The sequence below is a fragment of the Manis javanica genome, chromosome 8 (genome assembly GCF_040802235.1).
Source record: "Manis javanica isolate MJ-LG chromosome 8, MJ_LKY, whole genome shotgun sequence".
In the NCBI taxonomy this organism is placed as follows: domain Eukaryota; kingdom Metazoa; phylum Chordata; class Mammalia; order Pholidota; family Manidae; genus Manis; species Manis javanica.
The window spans coordinates 30,222,088-30,242,126 of NC_133163.1; the positions used below are offsets into that span (position 1 = coordinate 30,222,088).

General features: G+C 36.7%; 1 protein-coding gene across 4 annotated transcripts in view; it reads right to left on the reverse strand.

Moving 5' to 3' along the window:
* PCNX1 (pecanex 1) overlaps positions 1 to 20,039 on the reverse strand; it is a 288,523-nt gene that overhangs the window by 135,561 nt on the left and 132,923 nt on the right. The gene's annotated exons all lie outside the window — the stretch shown is intronic.

Consider the following 20,039-nt stretch of genomic DNA (forward strand, 5'->3'; position numbering starts at 1 on the left):
AGAGTTTTAATAAAAAATGAAAAATGTCCAAATGGATCTAAGCATATTCTGTGAATGAAGTATAATAATGTTGGTGATAATTAAAGCATTTAATGCACATTACTAGTTGTATGATTCTACAAAAACTCTATGAAAAAATTTAGGAACATCATTTGCTGTAGAAAAATACCTTACAAAAGTGATAAAAGGTTTCAAAGTTATATTGGTTGCAAAGGAATATAGGTTAAAAACACTTTTAAAATGAACTAAGATAAAATGATTTCTGATAATGAAGCTTTAAAAATCTGGATAATGTCTGAAATGCATTCTTCACCTTGATGATCTATGGTAACCATGTAAATGGTGGGTAGGGAGCACAAATAAATTAATATAAATAACCCGTAGGGCAATGAGATAAAGGTATAGAGTTCTACAACCATATTGGACTAATCCATTCTACTTTCTGAGTATTTTTGAGGTTTTTGTTTTACTAGCTGGAATTACTGAGGTTAGAAATATGGAGAATTTTAAGGGCAATTTCAACTTGACGGCAGGGCTGAAAGATTTCTCTTCCATGACTACAGTGCAAACAGTATACAATAAGGATTTTTATTTAAGTGAAATCTTGAAAAATGACAATGGAGCCTTGAAAGGCTCCCATAATCTATACTAAGATTATAACTAAGGATTAGCAGAACATTTCAATAATTACTTCATTCTTTAAAAGGACTAGAGTTGGGAAAAAAAACATTATTAAATAAGATTATTTGAGTACTTTTCTGCAAGTCATAGAATGTGCAAATATTTTATTATGGTGTTTCCGTAGTAGCATTTTTTTGTCAGAATTACATACTCCTGAGATAAATTAGAAAAAAAGCATTCTGTGAAATGCTCAGTTCATTTGCTGTTTTTCAAGGGAGGATTATTCAGCATATGGATTATCTAAAACAGTCTTTAATTCATGAATCATTCACTCTTGGTTCCTCTTAACAGACACCAGACTAATGAACTAGAATGAAATGATACAAGCTGTCAATTTGGCTACTTCTTCAATGTATTACTGAGAATTGTTTTTGAAGTGGTAAGTGAATTGCAGAAATTGTTAGTGAAGAAAAAATTAAAAATACTGGCTTGACTGAGATTTAAAAAAATTTTTTTATTCAGTTGTCATTGATATACAAACTTATGCTCAGGTTTCACATGAGCAACACTGTGGTTACTACATTCCCCCTATTATCAAGTCCCTACCACATATCCCATTACAGTCAGATTTAAATATTTTTTAATCATAAATTTTTATATTGTGTTCTTTCCTCACTTCCCATGGATAATGAAAGATTGCCTGTGCTCCTTTAATTAAAATTGAAAGAAAAAAGAGGTACCTCATCAAAATTAAAATTGCAGAAACACAGAAGAATTATAACCCATGCTAAACGACTAAGTTACAGAGCAACAAACTACTGACAGGGCTTGCATGTACAAAATCCAGTGAGAATGGAATGCATAAATGTTGTTTATATCACATAATTCGTGTGTATTTTAGAAATAAGTTAATTCTATATTCAACATTTTAAATTATCGGAGTAATTTGTAAGTATTTAAGCATTTCATGAGATTTTTAGCAATATATATCCTATTCTTGGGATACTGAAAATAATATTTATATGCAACTGAAATCAACTAAAGATATTACTTTTCATAATTTTCAAATGGAACAGTAGAACATTAAGTCATTATACAACTATGTTGCCTTTTCTGTATAGATGTCTAGTATGAAACTTACAAATAGTTGGATTTTACATAAACACAAACATAAAAATAAAATATGCCCCTGCTCCCCAAAAGCTCTTTAGACAAAAAGAAAGCAGGAAAAATTGAGTTTCATTATGACATACATCTATGATTCTGAATGCTTTTATACAAACCAATGACTAAAAAATAATAAAATTCAGAAATTTAAAGTAAAACATGTCTATGAAAAGGAAGGTTATAATTTTAACAAATGTGCATGACTTCAACAGTTTTTTTTTTCACCTTAAGAAGCTTTTGTCCATCTACTAACTTTAAAAATGTACATTCAGGTTAAAACACATATGGCACATGACAGAACAAACCAACATTGTATTTAGGTTTTGTGGTATATTCCCAACTTAACTCCATCAAAAGGACAATATCCCCCTTGTATCTTTGGGCTTGGCAACTGACACTTGAGAAGTACCAAATTTCATTCAGAACATGAACAACTCAGAAAAAAGAAAATTACACTATTAGTGTTTAGCTTAAGATTTCAGTGAAAACCTTAGTAACATTTTAATGTACTAAAACTTAGTAACTAAAGGCATCTTGAAAAATAACCTGAACAGAAATAAGTACATACTCCTTTTGGTTTAAGAAAATCCTAAATTTGTATACATTTTAACATAACAATTTTACATATATCTCATATGGGATTAAAACTATAATCAGTTAACCTTTAGATCCAAAGTAAAATGTGCTCTTATTAATGATCCTATTTTAATATTATTCTGGATTAAGAAAAATACTTCAATTTAAATATTATTTCTAATGACTATAAATTGGGAAGAAAGTAAAACATCAATAAAATATGCCCTCCTTGCATTAGTTATTACTATAAACTAAGTCATTTCATCATAATTCAACTCCCAGGTCATAATTAATTACAACTAATAGAATGGTTCTGTCATGATTTAAAAAGAAAAAAATTAATTTCTGACAAAATTAGCAAGACTAGTACAGGCTGGAATTTCAGACTAATAATGATGTTGGCCATAAGACAGCATCTCTAAAGATAAAGAAAAAAAAGTTTAAGGTACCTGGTATTTCTCAGTTTTAAATATTCAATAAACTTCTACTGCCTACAAAAATTAAATTACACAGAACCACGTTTTTGAGGTAGAATTTCAAGTAAGCATAGGTTAATAAATAAGTGACAAACAACAGAAAATGAGTAAAACTGCACACTGATTTAAAGAACAAGGACACCTAAAGCATATCCTTGAAGCCATAAATGGTGCAGCAGACAAATCAGAAACAAACGCTGGCAAAATACTGATAAAAGACATGAGAAAGTAATGTAGTTCTCTAACTTGACCTATCAACAACATTCCTCAGTACATACACAAACTTAAGTACATAAAGATTCTAAGACTAGTACTCACCTAAGAAACCCCTACTGTTCTTAACATCACCCTCCTGTAGCTTGGAAAGAGGTGGTAACTAGATGGACAAACCTGTAGGATTTTCCTAATCCACCCAGTACCAAGAACAAAGGTGGCCTCTGAAATGTTTTATATGATGTCCTTCTCTGGACCCCCTCCCCCACCATCATCACTCTGTGTCCTCCAAGCCTAGCTTCCCTTTCTAGTATCACTGTTAGAGCAGGAGGGGCTGTAAGAGCAGAGAGAGATACAAGGGAGGCAGCTTTACAGTGCTTTTAAGAAGACTGCTGGAGGACCACATACACCTACATGACTAAATTAAGTACTCCACAAGGAGTGCTTATTTCTGACAATGACAAAGATTATGCTCACAATGCTATCTCAGAAGGTCTTTAAGACTAGTTCCAATCTCTTGGAGAGCAATCCCCCACACACACTTATTATCATGAGTGATGCCTGAGTCTCTGAGGAAATGTGTTTTCACCCAGACAGAAATGACTCATTTTATTGCTGCTTATGGGTTAATGGACCTGTTTCTGCCTAGACCAGGGGTCAGCAAATAAGGACCAGATAATAAATATTTTAGGCTTTGTGGGCCAGATGGTCTCTGTTGCAACAATACAAGTCTGCCACTATAGCATAAAAGCAGCCACAGAATACAAATAATTACATATTTATTGTATTTATTTACAAAAACAAGCACCAAGCTAGATTTAGCCCACAGGTCTTGGTTTGCCAAAACCTGTCCTAGACCACAAGTCTTTGTCTTCCCAAACCTCTTCAACTATTGTACTACAAGTACAGTGGAAATGAAGTCACTATGCTACTTGTAATTTAAAGTTTCAATATTAAGAACCATTCCTTCTTCCTGGAATGTGCAACACAGTCTGGATTTTTAAAACAGGAGAATAAGGAAAAGGGCAAGTATGACAGGCAAGAGGTTGGTTTAGAAGACAGTGTTTGACGACTGATATGGGAAGACTGGTATTTGTATTGCATAGCAACAGTAGAACAGTCTTATATACTGATATGTTTTACTGACATGCTATTATTCTCCAGCACTGCTTAACACACATGCCTTAATTCATTATTAAGTCCTCACTCCCTCTGCCTAAGATGAAGTGAATCTTCCAAAAGTGAATGTCCACGTTCACATTCTGCTATGATTTCATCATCTGCCCACATTTTCTTTCAAAGAGACTTGTAAGCCATAACACAATATTAATGACATTGCAACTGATGAGGTAAACAAGCCACAGAATTTGAGAAAAAATTTGTGATTTGTATCTCACAAATTACTTGTATCTAAAATACCAAAAAACTTTCACACCTCAATAATCAAACAACCCAATTTTAAAAGTGAGTAAAAGATTTGGACACACTTCACAATGTAAGATATACGCATAGCCAATAAATACATCAAAAGATGCTCATCATCCTTAGTTGTAAGAGAAATAGAAATTTAAAGCACAATGAGATACCATCATACACTCATTAGGGTTAAAATCTAAAAGGCCACCAGTAAATGTTAGCAAAAATAGGAACAATTGGAATTCACATACATTGTTGGTGGGAAAGTAAAACCACTCTGGAAAACACTTTAGAAGTTTTATTCACAATAGCCAAACTCTGTAAACAACATAAATGTCCACCAACACATGAATGAACACCTGATATACAGTGTGCTCATGCAGCGGAATAATAGCACAAGAAATGACACGTATATGCAACACGACAAATCTCAAAAGCATCATGCAAAGTGCAAAACCGAACACAAAAGGCCACACACTGTATGACAGTATTTATGTGATCCTAGGAGAGAGAAAACCATATACACAGAGGCTGCCTGCCACCAGGGGCGGAGGAGAGATGATCTGCAGTGGGGGCACAAAGAATCTTTTGAAGATGATGGAAATGTTCTGTATCCTGAGTGTGCTATTTCACAGGTATGCACATCTGTTAAAACTCATCAAATTGTACATGTTAAATGGATGCAATTTATCATAGCCAAATTACATATCGATAAGATTGATCAAAAAACAGAGAAAAAAAAAAGACTAGTCAGGTAAGAGTCTAAGTAGATGAATGATGTGTGAGTCAGCATGTAGTCAGTGGAACTTCCAAAAGATACTAATCGAGATTTTGGTGAGTGGTGTTTGTGTTTTGTTTTTGATTTCACTTAAAAAATACCATGCAACAGAAGATTCAAATGTAGTATTAAAAAAAAGATCCCCCCTCCCCAGAGCCAGACATTACCAAGAGCAGTTTGTGTTCCTCTGAACAATTTTAAGTAATTTTGTCCCAAGATAAATGGACCATTCTCCTCAAACACTCTTTATAAAATTTACTTCTTTTGCTAACTAAATAGATTAACTTTTCATTTCAGTAATATAGATGTATCAAGTTCTGAGTATCACACTATGTTGATACATGCTATCATGTATTTCAAAGATTCTGTAATAATAAACATTTAGATTGTTTAAAGTTCTTCAAATTACAAGCAATGCTTCAATGAATATCCATGTACATATGTTGTTGCATGTTTGTCAAATTTGTGGATTGAAAGATATGAGCATTTTTGGTCTATATCTCAAAACTGCCCTCCAAAAACGCTTTATCTTTTAGTTGTCTATTTCTTCTGACCCTTTTCAGGAATGGACTTCACTACACATTCAACAGATGAGAACGATCTCAATCTTGTTTTTAATTTTCAATTTTAAAAATTACTAGCAAAGCTGAACTATTTGCTATTTGCAAGCCACCTGTATTTCCTTAAACTCTCAACTTTTCCGGTAGGTCACTAATCTTCATCTTATTGATTTCAAGTGCTTACTGTTTGATTGTGCCAAACATTAATGACTGCCTTGCAGTATCCATCCTCTCCTTATTCCTTTTAATAATAGGACCTTCCCCTCACTGAATTTCAGCTTGTCCTATATCCACCCAGTTAGAGACATTTCCCAGCTTTTCTTGAAACCACAAGTTGCTCTGTGACTACATATGGGAGCATGGGAGGTGGGAGAAACTGACACACACATTTCCCAAGTCACAATTTGAAAGATAAAGGCTAGCTGACTTGACATTTTTTAGCCCTCCCCCTCTTCTTGTTTTTCTGGGGAAATGTCAACAATGTGAGCAGTCACTCTGAACCTGGGAGGGAAACCACTTGTGGGAGATAACAGAACCAACCCATCTGCTAGGGATGGCTCTCAGACTGTTAGGAGAGAAAGGTAAACTTTTTTAACTTCAGTCATTGATTTGGGAGGTGGGAGGGTGCTTCCCATTAAAGAATCTAACTTGTATACAAACTAAAGCTTACATTAATCAATTTTAACTTAAAAACTTAAGGATGTTAATGTTAGAAAGCAGATAACCTGGCTTAGTGTCTCAATGAATTCTTTACAATACAGACCAGCAAGAGACAAATTAGGTATCTCAACCAGTCTCTTGCTATTTTCTGTAAAATTCCTAGAGCAGTTTAGGCATCCAAAACCTTTAAAAATAATGTGCTAGTAGTCTCTCCACAGTAAAACAATGAACTTCTGAGCACTATCCAGGGGGTGAGGGTTAAAGTAGATAAAATAAATTTTATTTAAGTTTATTTTTAACTTATAGTACTTGTAGGGACAACACAGATACTTTGAAACCCTGCCAGATAAAGTGTAAACTAATACAAGCTTTTCCTAAAGCAATTAACAGTATTCACCAAAGCCCCAATTATGCTTATTTCCCTTGACTGGTGATTTTATTTCAACATATTTATCCTAAGGAAATAATCACAGCTGTACAGAAAGGTTTATGTAAAGGATGTTCAGGAGAGGGTTTATTACAATAAGTACAAGGAATCATCTTGAAGACTAATAGTGGGGTTAACTGGTGAAATAAATTATGATAATAACAGCAATGATTATTTACATAATTGACTATCGCCAGGCATTTTTCTAATTACTTCACATATTTAAATAGATACTATGCTCAACATAAACCTATGAAGCAGGTATTATTGATCTCCTTTGATAAATGAGGAAATGAATTCAGGGAGAGAATACAACTTGCCCAAGGTCACAGAGACAGTAAGTGCTAGAGTTGGATTAGAAGCCAGGAATTCTGACTCCAGAGTCGACTACACCATACTTTTCATGTAGATCTCAGTGCTAAAACATTATACATCACTTAAAAACAAAGGGCAATTAATAACATGAGTAAATGTTCAAACATGCTGAATGAAAAAAAGACAAAACTCACTTAGTAGCACAAAAGTCATACAACATGATCCCAATTCTGGATTAGAAAAGAGTATATATGTATTAAAAAATACAGGAAGGAGGGAGCCAAGATGGCGGCGTGAGTAGAGCAGTGGAAATCTCCTCCCAAAAACACATAGAGCTATGAAAATATAACAAAGAAAAATCTTCCTAAAATAGAGACCACAGGACACAGGACAACATCCAGACCACATCCACACCTGCAAGAACCCAGCGCCTTGTGAAGGGGGTAAGATACAAGCCCCAGCCCGGCGGGACCCGAGCGCCCCTCCCCCCGGCTCCCGGCGGGTGGAGAGAAACCGGAGCAGTTTTTTTTTTTTGGCGAGCGCTTTTTGGAAGCCTTAGAGGGACGGGCCCCCGTTGCTGGGGAGGCAGGGGTGGCGGGACCGGTGAGGAGGTGCCTGGGAACGGCGCCGGAGGACAAAGAATATCCCGCGTTTCTCCCTGCGAGACCTGGGGGCGGGTGCCTGAGACCGGTGCCTGAGGACGGAGGAGGTCGCGCGTTTTTCCCCTTTTTTTTTTTCTCTTTTTGGCAAGCGCTTTTTGGAAGCCTTGAAGGGACGGGGACCCCAGTGCTAGGGAGGCACGGTGGCGGGACTGGTGAGCGGGTGGCTGGGACCGGCGCCTGAGGACAAAGAATATCCCCCGTTTTTCCCTGCGGGACCGGTGGGCGGGTGCCTGAGACCGGCACTTGAGGACAGAGGAAATCGCGCGTTTTTCCCCTTTTTTTTTTCTCTTTTCTGCGAGTGCTTTTTGGAAGCCTAAAAGGGACAGGGACCCCGGTGCTAGGGAGGCAGGGCGGCGGGACTGGTGAGCGGGTGCCTGGGACCGGCACCTGAGGACAAAGAATATCCCGCATTTTTCCCTGTGGGACCGGTGGGTGGGTGCCTGAGACCAGCACCTGAGGACGGAAGAAATCGCGCGTTTTTCCCCTTTTTTTTCTCTCTTTTTGCCAAGTGCTTTTTGGAAGCCTTGAAGGGACAGGGACCCCGGTGCTAGGGAGGCAGGGCGGCGGGACTGGTGAGCGGGTGCGTGGGACCAGTGCCTGAGGACCAAGAATATTGAGCGTTCCTTCCCTGCGGGACCGGTGGGTGGGTGCTTTTTGGAAGCCTTGAAAGGACAGGGACCCTGGTGCTAGGGAGACAGGGCAGCAGGACCAGTGCGCGGGTGCCTGGGACCGGCACCTGAGGAAAAAAAAAAAAATCGCGTGTTTTTTCTTTTTTTTTTTCCTTTCTGTTCCCTCTCTCATTGTTGCTGTTGTTGTTTTGGTTTGGAGAGTGCTTTTTGGAAATCTTAAAGGGGCAGGACAGGTCACTTAGACCAGAAGCAGGGAATCTGGGGATCTCTGGGCACTCTAACCCCCTGGGCAGCAGGGAGCACAGAGGCCCCTTACGGAGATAAATAGTCTCCTGGCTGCTCCCCCTCTAACGGGGCTCCACCATTTTGGAGGAACAGCCCCAGCCAGGCCAAGCCCACAGCAACAGTGGAGATAAACCCCAAAGCAACTGGGCAGGAAGCAGAAGCCCTGTCTGCGCACAGCTGCCCAGCACAAGCCACTAGAGGTCGCTATTCTCCCAGGAAAAGGCTACAAACCAACAAGAAGGGAAGCTCTTCCAGCGGTCACTTGTACCAGCTCTGCAGACTATCTCTATCACCATGAAAAGGCAAAACTACAGGCAGACAAAGATCACAGAGACAACACCTGAGAAGGAGACAGACCTAACTAGTCCTCCTGAAAAAGAATTCAAAATAAAAATCATGAACATGCTGACAGAGATGCAGAAAAAAATGCAAGAGCAATGGGATGAGATGCAGAGAAAAATGCAAGAGCAGTGGGATGAGATGCAGAGAAAAATGCAAGAGCAGTGGGATGAAGTCCGGAAGGAGATCACAGATGTCAGGAAAGAGATCACAGAAGTGAAACAATCCCTGGAAGGATTTATAAGCAGAATGGATAAGATGCAAGAGGCCATTGAAGGAATAGAAGCCAGAGAACAGGAACGTATAGAAGCTGACATAGAGAGAGATAAAAGGATCTCCAGGAATGAAACAACACTAAGAGAAATATGTGACCAATACAAAAGGAAAAACATTCGTATTATAGGGATACCAGAAGAGGAAGAAAGAGGAAAAGGGATAGAAAGTGTCTTTGAAGAAATAATTGCTGAAAACTTCCCCAAACTGGGGGAGGAAATAATCGAACAGACCATGGAATTATACAGAACCCCCAACAGAAAGGATCCAAGGAGGACAACATCAAGACACATAATAATTAAAATGGCAAGGATCAAGGACAAGGAAAGAGTTTTAAAGGCAGCTAGAGAGAAAAAGGTCACCTATAAAGGAAAACCCATCAGGCTAACATCAGACTTCTCAACAGAAACCCTACAGGCCAGAAGAGAATGGCATGATATACTTAATGCAATGAAACAGAAGGGCCTTGAACCAAGGATACTGTATCCAGCACGACTATCATTTAAATATGATGGTGGGATCAAACAATTCCCAGACAAGCAAAAGCTGAGGGAATTTGCTTCCCACAAACCACCTCTACAGGGCATCCTACAGGGACTGCTCTAGATGGGAGCACCCCTAAAAAGAGCACAGAACAAAACACACAACATATGAAGAAGGGAGGAGGAGGAATAAGAAGGGAGAGAAGAAAAGACTCTCCAGACAGTGTATATAACAGCTCAATAAGCGAGCTAAGTTAGGCAGTAAGATACTAAAGAAGCTAACCTTGAACCTTTGGTAACCACGAATCTAAAGCCTGCAATGGCAATAAGTACATATCTTTCAATAGTCACCCTAAATGTAAATGGACTTAATGCACCAATCAAAAGACATAGAGTAATAGAATGGATTAAAAAGCAAGACCCATCTATATGCTGCTTACAAGAAACTCACCTTAAACCCAAAGATAAGCATAGACTAAAAGTCAAGGGATGGAAAAACATATTTCAGGCAAACAACAGTGAGAAGAAAGCAGGGGTTGCAGTACTAATATCAGACAAAATAGACTTCAAAACAAAGAAAGTAACAAGAGATAAAGAAGGCCACTACATAATGATAAAGGGCTTAGTCCAACAAGAGGATATAACCATTCTAAATATATATGCACCCAATACAGGAGCACCAGCATATGTGAAGCAAATACTAACAGAACTAAAGAGGGAAATAGACTGCAATGCATTCATTGTAGGAGACTTCAACACACCACTCACCCCAAAGGATAGATCCACCGGGCAGAAAATAAGTAAAGACACACAGGCACTGAACAACACACTAGAACAGATGGACCTAATAGACATCTATAGAACTTTACATCCAAAAGCAACAGGATATACATTCTTCTCAAGTGCACATGGAACATTCTCCAGAATAGACCACATACTAGCTCACAAAAAGAGCCTCAGTAAATTCCACAATATTGAAATTCTACCAACCAATTTTTCAGACCACAAAGGTATGAAAGTAGAAATAAATTCTACAAAGAAAACGAAAAGGCTCACAAACACATGGAGGCTTAACAACATGCTACTAAATAATCAATGGATCAATGAACAAATCAAAATAGAGATCAAGGAATATATAGAAACAAATGACAACAACAACACTAAGCCCCAACTTCTGTGGGATGCAGCGAAAGCAGTCTTAAGAGGAAAGTATATAGCAATCCAGGCACACTTGAAGAAGGAAGAACAATCCCAAATGAATAGTCTAACATCACAATTATTAAAACTGGAAAAAGAAGAACAAATGAGGCCTAAAGTCAGCAGAAGGAGGGACATAATAAAGATCAGAGAAGAAATAAACAAAATTGAGAAGAATAAAACAATAGCAAAAATCAACGAAACCAAGAGCTGGTTCTTTGAGAAAATAAACAAAATAGATAAGCCTCTAGTCCAACTTATTAAGAGAAAAAGAGAGTCAACACAAATCAACATAATCAGAAATGAGAATGGAAAAATCACGACAGACTCCACAGAAATACAAAGAATTATTAAAGACTACTATGAAAACCTATATGCCAACAAGCTGGAAAACCTAGAAGAAATGGACAACTTCCTAGAAAAATACAACCGCCCAAGACTGACCAAGGAAGAAACACAAAAGTTAAACAAACCAATTACAAGCAAAGAAATTGAAACAGTAATCAAAAAACTACCCAAGAACAAAACCCCGGGGCCGGACGGATTTACCTCGGAATTTTATCAGACACACAGAGAAGACATAATACCCATTCTCCTTAAAGTGTTCCACAAAATAGAAGAAGAGGGAATACTCCCAAACTCATTCTATGAAGCCAACATCACCCTAATACCAAAACCAGGCAAAGACCCCACCAAAAAAGAAAATTACAGACCAATATCCCTGATGAACGTAGATGCAAAAATACTCAATAAAATATTAGCAAACAGAATTCAACAGTATATCAAAAGGATCATACACCATGACCAAGTGGGGTTCATCCCAGGGATGCAAGGATGGTACAACATTCGAAAATCCATCAACATCATCCACCACATCAACAAAAAGAAAGACAAAAACCACATGATCATCTCCATAGATGCTGAAAAAGCATTTGACAAAATTCAACATCCATTCATGATAAAAACTCTCAGCAAAATGGGAATAGAGGGCAAGTACCTCAACATAATAAAGGCCATATATGATAAACCCACAGCCAGCATTATACTGAACAGCGAGAAGCTGAAAGCATTTCCACTGAGATCGGGAACCAGACAGGGATGCCCACTCTCCCCACTGTTATTTAACATAGTACTGGAGGTCCTAGCCACGGCAATCAGACAAAACAAAGAAATACAAGGAATCCAGATTGGTAAAGAAGAAGTTAAACTGTCACTATTTGCAGATGATATGATACTGTACATAAAAAACCCTAAAGACTCCACTCCAAAACTACTAGAACTGATATCGGAATACAGCAAAGTTGCAGGATATAAAATCAACACACAGAAATCTGTAGCTTTCCTATACACTAACAACGAATCAATAGAAAGAGAAATCAGGAAAACAATTCCATTCACCATTGCATCAAAAAGAATAAAATACCTAGGAATAAACCTAACCAAGGAAGTGAAAGACTTATACTCTGAAAACTACAAGTCACTCTTAAGAGAAATTAAAGGGGACACTAATAAATGGAAACTCATCCCATGCTCATGGCTAGGAAGAATTAATATCATCAAAATGGCCATCCTGCCGAAAGCAATATACAAATTTGATGGAATCCCTCTCAAATTACCAGCAACATTCTTCAATGAATTGGAACAAATAATTCAAAAATTCATATGGAAACACCAAAGACCCCGAATAGCCAAAGCAATCCTGAAAAAGAAGAATAAAGTAGGGGGGATCTCACTCCCCAACTTCAAGCTCTACTACAAAGCCATAGTAATCAAGACAATTTGGTACTGGCACAAGAACAGAGCCACAGACCAGTGGAACAGATTAGAGACCCCAGAAATTAACCCAAACATATATGGTCAATTAATATTTGATAAAGGAGCCATGGACATACAATGGCAAAATGACAGTCTCTTCAACAGATGGTGCTGGCAAAACTGGACAGCTACATGTAGGAGAATGAAACTGGACCATTGTCTAACCCCATATACAAAGGTAAACTCAAAATGGATCAAAGACCTGAATGTAAGTCACGAAACCATTAAACTCTTGGAAAAAAACATAGGCAAAAACCTCTTAGACATAAACATGAGTGATCTCTTCTTGAACATATCTCCCCGGGCAAGGAAAACAACAGCAAAAATGAGCAAGTGGGACTACATTAAGCTGAAAAGCTTCTGTACAGCGAAAGACACCATCAATAGAACAAAAAGGAACCCTACAGTATGGGAGAATATATTTGAAAATGACAGATCTGATAAAGGCTTGACGTCCAGAATATATAAAGAGCTCACACGCCTCAACAAACAAAAAACAAATAACCCAATTAAAAAATGGGCAGAGGAACTGAACAGACAGTTCTCCAAAAAAGAAATACAGATGGCCAAGAGACACATGAAAAGATGCTCCACATCGCTAATTATCAGAGAAATGCAAATTAAAACTACAATGAGGTATCACCTCACACCAGTAAGGATAGCTGCCATCCAAAAGACAAACAACAACAAATGTTGGCGAGGCTGTGGAGAAAGGGGAACCCTCCTACACTGCTGGTGGGAATGTAAATTAGTTCAACCATTGTGGAAAGCAGTATGGAGGTGCATCAAAATGCTCAAAACAGACCTACCATTTGACCCAGGAATTCCACTCCTAGGAATTTACCCTAAGAACGCAGCAATCAAGTTTGAGAAAGACAGATGCACTCCTATGTTTATCGCAGCACTATTTACAATAGCCAAGAATTGGAAGCAACCTAAATGTCCATCTGTAGATGAATGGATAAAGAAGATGTGGTACATATACACAATGGAATACTACTCAGCCATAAGAAGTGGAAAAATCCAACCATTTGCAGCAACATGGATGGAGCTGGAGAGTGTTATGCTCAGTGAAATAAGCCAAGCGGAGAAAGAGAAATACCAAATGATTTCACTCATCTGAGGAGTATAGGAACAAAGGAAAAACTGAAGGAACAAAACAGCAGCAGAATTACAGAACCCAAAAATGGACTAACAGGTACCAAAGGGAAAGGAACTGGGGAGGATGGGTGGGCAGGGAGGGATAAGGGGGGGGAAGAAGAAGGGGGGTATTAAGATTAGCATGCATGGGGGGGAGGGAGAAAGGGGAGGGTGGGCTGCACAACACAGAGAGGACAAGTAGTGACTCTACAACATTTTGCTAAGCTGATGGACAGTAACCGTAATGTGGTTGTTAGGGGGGACCTGATATAGGGGAGAGCATAGTAAACATAGTATTCTTCAGGTAAGTGTAGATTAAAAATTTTAAAAAAAAAAAAGAAAGAAAGAAAGAAAAGGGGGATTACTCCTTAACAGGATAAAACTATTGGTAAATCAAAGATCAACGCATGCTTTAAATATCCTTAATGTTGATCACTTAAAGGGTGTCAGATGATCAGCTATGGAGGTACTCTTTTCTGATAATATTCCTTTCTCTTAATTAAAAAAAAAAAAAAAAAAGCAGTTACTGTGTGCTGACCTCCAATGAGTTCTGCACAGTGGTATAGAGGGCATGTCAAAGTGTGGGCAAAGGGTCTGTTTGTTTCTACGCAGAAGATCAAGGCCTAGCTTGGATACCCAGAAAATGAACTAAGATACGATATGAGGAGGAGCTTCCGGCATCAGCACTCTCTGGAGGACTCGTGCCGGGGGATGATCATCAAAAAGCCTCCACAGGGATCCGGACGATGCTGCGGTTGTGGCTGCATCCAGCCCACCATCTCCTGGACTTGCCATAAGAATGAGGAGGGAGATGTCTAGGCTGGCATGTGCATACAGTGAGACAACGAATTTGACTGGATCTGTACTGTTGGAACTCAACCAGGAGTTGGGAGGGGTGCAAGTTGTAGCACCCCAAAATCTCATGACTATAGACTATCTATGGTTAAAAGAACATATGGGATGTGAACAGATCCCAGAAATGGGCTGCTTTAATTTGTCTGATGGTTCAAGTACAGTTGGAAAATATCCATCATATCATAGATAAATTTTCACAAATGCCTAGGGTGCCTAAATGGTTTTCTTGGCATCACTGGAGATGGCTGGTAATTATAGATTTGCTTTGTTTATGTCACCGTATTCCTATTATGTCAATATGTGTGTGCAAATTAGTTAGTAGTTTAAAACCTATACATACTTAAGGTACTATACAAGAAGATATGTCAAAGAAATAATCAATCCTCCCATGTTTCCTTCATATGCTACATCTATAGCTTTTCTTCTTCCTTCCTAATTACAAACTTTAAATAGAATTCGTGCCTCATATCGAATTTACCGAGTATCATAATTCCTCCAGGTGGTAAAGATACCTCGAGACAAGTGCTGGGCATAGAAGCCACAGGGCATAAATCTGCAAAGAAGTAAAAAGCTAACCTTTGCAAACAATATGGCTTCTCTCTCACTTACCAACTTTACATTTCCCTGTATGGCCCCGGAAGATGACTGGTTAGCCAGAGACGGGTAAGATTCCTCAAGGGAGGAACAACCTAAGACAGGCACAGTCGCAGGGGGGCCATCAGGTGAGAATTTGGGGATCAACAGAGGTGAGGCTCAGAACCTCACCCCCCCTGCTTTGAGAGAAATCTTCTGCATCCGTGGATGTCTTGCTGCCCTTGTCTAGCCTGGATTAATACTTAGTCCATAGGCACACACCTGATCATCTGATCATCTACATTTGCCTTCTTACAGCACTAAACTATGTTTTCTACCTTTATCTTGCATCTACCTACCACTTCAGCATTTTATTAAAAATAAAAATAATAATAATAATAGGAGAAATGTGGGATCAACATATAAATCAAGTACAAAAATCAAATGAATATTCATATTTGACCTGATGGTTTATAGGTCATATTGCATGATCAAAACCGAAAGTTTCTGTGATGACTGCCCTTGTACTGTTCACCATGTAAGAATTTATTCACTCTGTAAGAATTCGTTCACCATGTAAGAACTTGTTCGTTATGCTTCAGAAGATTGGAGAGTGACGAAAATTAGGCTTGAGATGGATTAATGATTGTACATTGAGCATTGACCCCCCTATACTGAATTTTATTGTTGTTAACAACCATTTGATCAATAAATATGAGAGATGCCCTCTCAAAAAAAAAAAAAAAAAAAAAAAAAAAAATACAGGAAGGAAAAAATTATAAAAAGATTTAATAGCAAATACCTCTGAGTGATAAGATTACAGATGGCCTTATTTTCATTTTATTTTCTAGTATCTCTAAACTTATTTTTTTTCTTTTATAAGGATGTGGAAATGCATGTTCTAATTTTATCAAAAGAAAATATAAGCAGATCATATCCCCCACACCTCTTAATACCTCTTCCTTCTAGATACAATGAAGACTTTTTACTGTTCCAATAAAAATAAGTATTTTACTTTCATTTATACATACTTTATGTTGCCTTCCCTCACAAAAAGAAACAAGTAATAGAATTTAATGTTTTTTGTATTCAAAAAGAAAAAATAAAGGACAAGATCAAGGTTGCAAAAAGAACATACCTTTTTGTTTAGATGAATGAAAATGATCTACCATAACCCATGGGGCTTAAGTACAGACTCCCAAATCCCTTATAGCTCTTACCTCTTTATTTATAGTAATAATGAAAAGAACTTATGAGCACCCCAAAATGCTATACAGTAGAATGTAAAACATATAATCTTTTTTAAACACTAAGACTAATAAAAATAACAGTTTTACAGATCACCCAAGTCTCTGCTTTTTAAAGTACAAAATTTTAAAACCTCAAAATCGTATTTCTGCTTAATAATGCATAGCTGCTGTTTAATAAGGAGGACAAACGGGTGCTGCCAAATTTCCTTTAAGTCTTTTCCTCAGGCTGACCACATTTACAAGGTAATAAGTTCTGTAGTAAAGTGGATTATCCCAAAGAATACCTTCTTTGTCAATCCGTGTATAGTAATGAAATAAAACAGAAAAAGCAATTTACTCATCACTTTTCTAAATCTCTAATATATTAATGACACTAAGAGAGTCTTAACTTTATCAGAGGAACACCACCTCTGATATTTGTCTTGATAAATATAAAATTCATTCTCATTTCTTACCTATAAGAGTATTTTTTATTTTACACAAAATTTTATATATACTTTTTCAAAGCATATCCTAACCACTGACCACCACTAATATCATACACAGAAAAAAACACACACATAAATCTTCCTATTTACCTGATCATATTGAGAACATTTCCTCTGAGATGTTACATTACATAATAAGAGTTTAATTATCAACTACAATGGCATATCTCATCATTGCATCAATTTATTAAGTCTTAAATTACAAGAGGAAGCTGGGATTAACATAAAAACTGAGAAGTGATTGCCGAGTTTTAGAGAAAATGCTTAATAGATATAAAATAGAACTTTACCTGAATTCAATCTCTAGTGTGACTCATCTGGGCACTAAACACAGCTTGTTTTATTTCGTGTAACTGCAATTTAATTTTGAATAGTAGGAAATCAACTGAAAATAGACAATCCAATACTTTAAGGTGTTCCCTTAGTTTTAAAGAGCAACATGTTACACTGAAGGATTTGAGAAATTCTTAGATAGTAATTTCCTTTTCAAAGATGTGAACTTCAAAATTTGTCTGTCACTTTAATCATTTTTATCTTTTTTTTTAACTAAGTTTGCTTGGAAATGAATTCTACAAATAAGAAAGGAAACCACCCAAATTTTCCAATCAGGTTCTAAATTATACACCTGTAATTTGGTTTTTAAAAAGAATTATGATTAACAATTATGTCTGCTGAATACAGATCATGAAAATACATTTTTCTCTGCTGAATAAGCTACTACGAAGATCCTTAAGATACCAACTCCAATGATTTTTTCCAGTATGTCTAATGCTGCCTAGTAACCTTGAAATGTTAGTTAAAATGAAACAAAGAAATAAGGATTCTCAGGGTTTGGTACAGGAAATAAGTGTGGTTATCTGTTATGATACCACAGAGTACAGATGCAGAAAACAGTTAAGAAAAACTGCAAGCTTGGAATTAAGCAATGGGTGATCACAAGTTTCCTTTAATCCCAAAAGGCCATTCCTCAGTTTAAAAGAAAACATGCAATTATTACAGATATATGTGTACATATATAATAACCATTTGAATGCACTCAAGCGTACATATGTATGAGTGTATATATATATAACTTTGAGTGTGTATATAAGTGAATATATACATATGTATGAGTGTTCTGTATGAAAGTATTATGTAGAGGTATACATTCACATGGAAATATTATATATTTAAAATTAGTCAATTTAAGAAGCTAAATTTGGAAGAAGGCAATCCTTTGTAAATACTCCATACTTTTAGGAAGTATCATGACTAACTTTAACATATTTGAGTATATAGTACCCAAATTCGTTGACACAAAACTATCTTACTAATGTTAATTAAAATCTTGCAGAAACTAAACCATGCAACAAAAATATTCTGGTGGAATATGTAATAAAAATCGGTCTCTCTACCAATTCCTTAAAGCCCCAGCTCATTTCTAGAATCTTTTTTTGTCAAACTTTACGTGCTACAGAACAAGTAGACACTGTCCATTGATTGCTTGTTTTGTGCTAATAATTATTATGTATTCAATTTGGCAGCATTCAGCTACCACAGGCCAGGAAGTAACTATCAGAAGGCAGCTAACAAAAGAAAAATCCAAATTTCAAGATAATATCCTGAATATTCACCTGTAGATACTGAAGTCACCTCCAATCAGAATAGGCTTTTTATTTTCAGAACTGTCAAGACAGTTCATATGTACATATTTTTAATAATCCGCATGTGGATTTTGGTTGGGACTTTACAATTAAAGCTTGCTTAGCAGGTTTTTTGAGCAAATTAAGTTTTGCAAAGGAAAATTACCTACTGTTTCATTTGACAAAAGTCTAAAAATCCGAAATGGAACAAAAAACTAAGCATTTCATTTGAACTAATCTATTATCATAAACCCAATGGGTAATGCTGACAGTGACTGCAATTTATAGGCATAAACTGACAAGTCCTCACTCAATTCAAAAGCACTTTGGGCTAACCCAAGAGAAATAGCAATACAAAGATATCAACTAAATTTATCTGCAACTAAAGAAGTATCACAGTTTTAAGTCAAAGTAACTAAACTGAAGTTCTCAAACATTCTCCTTATAGACTCCCTTCCTCTTCCAATTATAAACTCAAAAGCAAAAGCATTTTAAAATTAGGATGTTTTACTGCCTTCTCATTTTATTTAGAAATCGCCATACATTCTAATATATAAATACCTGAGATGACCATTTTCAGTAAGATTTAAGTTTTGGTAGGATTCGCTAAAGATGATTATTTTCACCAATATCCCTTATCTTTTATTAATATTTATCTGTAACTGAGGATTTTTACAAAATTGGAAGAGTCAACAAATAAATAGCATATGATATTTTACTATACCTAGTTTGGGTACCTTACACCATTTACCCTTCTAATCAAACAACTTGATTACCATCTTTATAAATGAAAGGTAATTTATTAACACAGATAAACAAAATTACGGTAAGAAATGTAGTGTTGTCAAATGTTTATTTTTTTTAGTAACAAGATTTTCTTCATTGTATTTAAGTAAACTGTTATCAATCTGCATTCTGAGCACAAGAAAGCTGAATTGTACAAAGAAACCTTAGGGCATAAATAGGTATTTGGGTGGATATACATTACTGAGGTTTTAAACTGCACCACCCCTCTGAGAATTAACTATTTACTGACTTATATTTATAGATATATTATGACAGGAAAAAGAAAAAGCTTTATAAAGTTATTATTTGATTTTAGTATAGAGCCATGATGTCCTCAGGCTGCTGCTTTTAGAATGATAGTATGTCCTACCTACTTCAGGTACTGGACATTGCATTGAAATACAGGATATCTAAAAGAGAGTCTATACCATTAA